The sequence below is a fragment of the Misgurnus anguillicaudatus genome, chromosome 11 (assembly GCF_027580225.2).
Source record: "Misgurnus anguillicaudatus chromosome 11, ASM2758022v2, whole genome shotgun sequence".
NCBI classification, from domain to species: Eukaryota; Metazoa; Chordata; class Actinopteri; order Cypriniformes; family Cobitidae; genus Misgurnus; species Misgurnus anguillicaudatus.
Window position 1 is genome coordinate 7,346,570 of NC_073347.2, and position 6,000 is coordinate 7,352,569.

Below are 6,000 nucleotides of genomic sequence, written 5' to 3' on the forward strand. Positions count from 1 at the left end.
CTAAATGTGTTAAACGCTGCAGAGAATCATGGGAATAAACCCGCTGTAAGAATGAGGTCATGTTTCTAGATTAGACACACAAAGCAAAGGAGGAGAAACTCGCAAAACAGTATTCAAAGCATTTTTTGCATTTTAGATGATTTGTCCTCTGAGACGCAATTCAGATGTGAATTTTTTAGAAATTAGGACAAAGTGCCTCATTATTCTCTACAACAAAAATAAGAATATCCGAAACGCTCAGTGGAAAGAAAATAATGGAAAACTAACTTTTTAACAGCATGATATGAAGCATCCCAATGATCACTGTTTCAACATTAAATATGGATATCTCCACATATTAAAAGAGGAAAAATTGCAGCACAAGCTAAATATCATTGCTTATATCTGTTTTGTGTTATTATAAAGTATTAAAGAAGTTGAACACGGGTAGTTGAGTTGTTGTTGTTGTTTCTCAGAAGTTGAACTTACAGTTGTAACACCACAGCAGTGACTTCTGGGAAGGTACGTGCACATATGGGAGTTCTTGACAGGTCAGTAACATGATAAATTGTTTTTGTCTTTTTCACTCCACACTTGTTTCATCACCTCACCGTACTCTGGTTTGCATAAAGTATGAAAAACAGCTATTGTAATTAAAAAGGTGGCGTGGTTCAATGCTGTGCTGGTAAATTGTTGTTGGGGGGCGGGACACGTGCCCTACACCCCCCCAGATCTAAGCCTGTGAGACATCTGTGTATAACAGTGTGAATCAGGCACCCGAACAAACGTCACCTGCAAAGTGAAAGGTTTATCGCCTCGGAAACACATCTGTAAGCATCCAGACTGCCGTGTTAAACATTTAGATATGCTGTATAAAATAGTGCACAATATGGTGTGGTTGTTCAAGAATTACAATTCCAGTTGGTTTTCTAAATTTCGGTTTCTTGAGAAAAAATTATCTCACAAATTTAAAGTTCAATCTGGCAACCGCAAAGCAGTCGCTGCGCTACTGAAGTTGTTGTGTTGTGAAAACTTAGCGAGGCTTATATCGAATCATTTATAAAGAGGAAAAATTGAAACGCAGGAAAGGCTTTGAAGCTGTTAGCTAAAAGCAAGCCTTCAGACAGGTTGACGAAATGATTGCAGAGTGTGAAACCTTAGCATGGCCCTTTTCTTTGATGTATGTCTGAATCCGAGGGTCTCCATTGTAGTACACCTGCGTCGACCTTGGCAAAACCTGGCATAGTCCCCTGGCACACATCCCAGTGCATGGCATGGGACCAAACATCTTCACCAAGGCCTTTAATACTCATCCACACATCTTGCAAGTAATTTTTGCGGTGGAAGGCCAGTCGGATCTTGTATTTTATTATCTTTTGATTAAATCTGAGGAAACGTAATATTTTAATTGAATGTTTAGAGCCAAACCCCTCTGAGCAATAAATATCCCGCATCTTGCTATCGTGTTTCTCAGTAATTACATTTACATAAATGACGTTGATGGGATTATCATACAGGTTATATGAGCACAGGATAAAAACAGAGACTAGACATGCTAAATGAATACTTTGTCTATAAAACTAACAGTAAATTACTATGGCAAAAAGATCCTTCATTTTTTAAGACACATATTTCTTCTTACCGTGTTGTGTGGTGCAGTCCTGGTTCTGCATGGTAATGCCACACTGCAGAAAAATGGTCAAAAAATGGTCCCAAGTTGTAACTGTGATGGGCTACTTCTTAAAAAGTCCTATTGTATAAAATTTTGGCACAAATATGTACATTTGAGGAACTAATATACAAGCTTTGATACCTCTGGGGTTGTGATATGACCTCTTGAGGTGCAAAGATGTACTTTTTGAAAGAGTACCAATCCACTGACAGTGCATGAGATATTTATATGCATTATGCTTTGATATGCAATTACCACATTTACTTGCAAACATGTTTAAAGAGTACTTTAAGGTACAAAATATCATTATATTATTATGGTACATATAAAAAAACAGTAATAGGCCTACCATTTGTTTTACAAAAGATATATTAATTACCTTTTTTTTTAGTTAAATTCTTTCTTACTACAGTCATAAAGCAATATATTACAAAACACATATAGTAGAAATTAAGAAAAAAAAAACTAATATTTATTATTTTACATTCTGACATTTTTATGACAATAGATAATATTTTCTTCTAGATTCTCATTATAGTATTTATTAAATAGTAATACATTTTTTTAAATCAGCATCATTTTTTATGATGGCCAAATATTTAAACAATACTGATGAATTTACAACGTATAAAAATATGAATACATTTTCCCATTATTATTTGAAATGTATTAATTTAATTAAGTCTACACTGTCAAAAATAAAATGTCAAAATATGTACCTTAGCTGTCACTGGGGAAGTACCCTTTCAAAAAGTACTTTGTATCTAAAGAGTTCATAGTACCTCACACTGTAAAACAGCTATTGAGTAAATTACTGTAGATTTAAATTATGTAGATTATGTAGATTTATGTTATTTACTGGCAAAAGTTTGTTTAAAGTTAAATGAACATTAAACTTAAATTATTAAGTCTTTGTCTTTACAGAATAAAACTTAACAAAAGCCTCATAAGCATGTGAACCAGAAATCCTCATCAGCCTTTTTCTTTTTTCCTTCAGATTTTGGTTCCCAGAATGCTTTGCATGAGGATTTTGATTTTATAGTTTTATTATTTTATATTTTATTTTACTTATTATTTTTTTACTTATTGGTTCCTTAGAAATATTGGTACACACTGTAAAAATATTTGTTGGTTTAACTTAAAGAAACGTCACCTGGTTGCCTTAAGTTAATTCAACTTAAAAATATTAGTTAACTCAGTTGTGTCAACTAATATATTTAAGTTAAATTACAGTAACTCAAAATATTAAAGCAACAAGATAACTTACTTTTTTTAAGTTAAACCAACCTTAATTTTACATTGTACCAAATGTATACATACAGTACTGTGCAAAAGTCTTAGGCCACCATGCCAGAATTAAAATTGTTGTTTTTGCAAAGTTATAGTGATCATATATAATTGTTTCTCAGTCTCTGTAATAGAATACAACCAGAAAATACAGGAAATGTGTATATAGTATTAAAAACTTTATAAAAATGTAAACTGATGTGTCAAGTTTTAGGGTAAATTCCCCTTCCCTTCCAGCTGCAGGATCTCTTAAACCTAAATAAAATGAAATCCTAATTTCTAAGAAATTAGTCTTTTTACTTAATTCTGCTCAAAAACGCTCAAGATGTGTTTAGTGCCAAGAGAGGTCATACTAAATACTGACTGATGCCGGAAGAAGACATTTAGTCCTGAAAATTATTATTATTATTGTACATATTTCCTGTATATTTACTGTTTTAAAATAGATTGAAAAAAAAATATGAATGGACATTAAAACTTCTAAAACAGCAAGTCTGGTGGTGGTGGCCTACGACTTTTGCACAGTACTGTATCTGTACCTAATGTTAAATATTAGGACCCTTATAATGGCACTGGCCCAGTGATAGCATTTTTTGACCATTTTTTCTAACAGTGTAACTGTACAAATTATAATTTCTAATATATGTTTCCTTTCAAAGCATTGATCTAGGACAAGAAATGATGGTTGTATGTATACATCAAAATGGTCCATCCACCATAACTGCACACACAGTATGCATGTATGACTGCATATAGACTTGAGCTGTTCCCCCGTGTGACAGATCGATCTAAGGGAAACCTGCAGGCAACACTTACCCTGCTCTGAAAATAGTCTTTATTAAGGGCAAAGTGATTAAATCAGAGAAAGGTTTAGACTGCTTGATTCTGACGGTCAGGGTCACAGCCCCAGTTATTTTAAGAAGCATGCAATTAGAGCAATTTTAATTTACCAAGGTAATTCATCTCGCGTTTAAACATAGGACTCGTCCGTCAACATCGGGAGTATAATTACAACGTACAAGTAGTCCGTTTCTGTATCATCTGAATACAATAAGCTTTGTGCGAGGGCAGCTATTAATGTGCCACTCAGCCTGTGACACCAGCGTAGCACTAAGTTGCTCTGTCAAATCCAAAATAATGGGAAATGGTAAAGCGATCTACTGTAACATGAAGAGCACTTGTGACATATATACACACTACTTCAAAGATCGTAAGTGGATGTCAACCATTGATCAGGAGACAATATGTGCTTGAGGACAAATGAAGAATGGCTCTTCATATCTAAAGGGACACCTTGTTCGAGATTTCCATTAGTGTGGATAAACTGTGTATTAGGGAAAATATCTACACACTGAATAAATTGGATGCATTGCAAGTCTCTTTGGAAAAAAGCATAAAAGTAAAATTTGCCCCAAGAGTTTTCTCCAAAACATGGTGGAAAAATCCCCAAATCATCTGAAGCATTATTAAAAGCCATTTAGGTGAAATGAATTACAAGATTATAACTTCTGTCCCAATAGAAGCCGTAGTTGTAAACTCGTTCCCCAAACACTCCGCCCTTTTTCATTGGTTATAACAAGTTGTCCCGCCCCAATTCATCTGGGTGAACCAGAAATCGACTTGTCTGACGGCTCAAACAGTCACTGCACTACTTTGAGAGCACCACAGTATTTATACTGTTCAGAAAGTCAACCTATATTTCTCTCCGCTGTTAAACCAGAATAGTAAAAGGTATCGAAACATCAAACATATTATACGTTTCACCTTTAAGCAATATTGCAAAAATATAATTAAGTCTACGCCTACGACTTCCCCTCGACCTTTTACTAGGTCTCTATTTCTGTTGCTAGGGGGAAAGATGTATTACACCATCTCCAACCAAGGCTGTATTTTATCCCCGAAGATGTTTGGAGACGAGCAGTCTGCTTAAGGCCTCAGCGCTCAACGATCCTATTAAGAACTGCCTTGTAAGAGCTTTCCTCTTCTCCTGTGAGGAAACGGCTGCCGTAATGTCTTTCCCTCACTGTTTTGGAATGCCGCTCGGCTCCCATGCTGGGGAAATAAGTGAGAAAGAGAAAAATGATTAAATCATTTTTTTCATGGGGGCCCTCTTAGAACAACATCGGTTTCATTGTCAAAGGCCGATTCAGCGCTTATGTTACACCGGCTGACGGACTTCCAGGGAGTTTTTCGGGTACGGCGCTGCATGTGGAGGCAGCTAAAATATGTCGGGGCTTGAGTGCTTCTTACCGTGATTGAGGACTATTGCCGTCTACGAGTGGCAAGTACAGGTTACGGTGAAAGGATAATTTGCAGCACACGACACCAGTGGAGACCGAAAACTTTTCCTCCCAGACTCCCTCGGAGCGTGGAATCTCTCCTTCCACAGTGAACGGCCCATTCCAGCCTCTATGGCTGAAAAATGATATCATAATTAGCGATCGGAGGGGAGGCTGATGTGCTATCTAAGTCCCATCTTAGCTTTTGTCGTGATTAAGGGCATGGTACGATGCCTGGGGGCAGTCTCCTCTTGTTTGAATGAGACAGATTGTATTACCGCTCCCGCACCAGTCAGACTAGGGCAGGTAGCCCATCAACAAACTGCTTTATGATGGCGAGACACAGACACAGTACGCCTGTATTGTCAATGCTGCCGGCTCACGCTCTTGGTTTTGAGTGTCACGTCAAAGGCTTTTTCTTTCTCCGGCTTTGAAACGCCGACCGGGAGGCTGTAACGGCTAGCTTAGCGAAAAAGTGAAAAGGGTAAACAAACAAAAAGCTTCAGTCTTGATTATCTGCCTCATCCAATCACCGTGATGCTTAAACAATAAGAGAGAGGGCGGAAGTTTCTGGAATGTAATATCGCTTGTTCGGATAAACTGAACAAAACGTTGTGCAAGCTTCAAGCTTCACAAAGCATTAGGTAAGTCCAGGTTAATATTAAAGATCCAACGAAGTGTCTTGAAATGCGTAGCTTTGTTCGATGCTTTTAACATAATTTCAACTGAAATTATTAATTTGAGCTGTTTCTCAATTCCAAGAACGCAAAGAATGGACTTGCG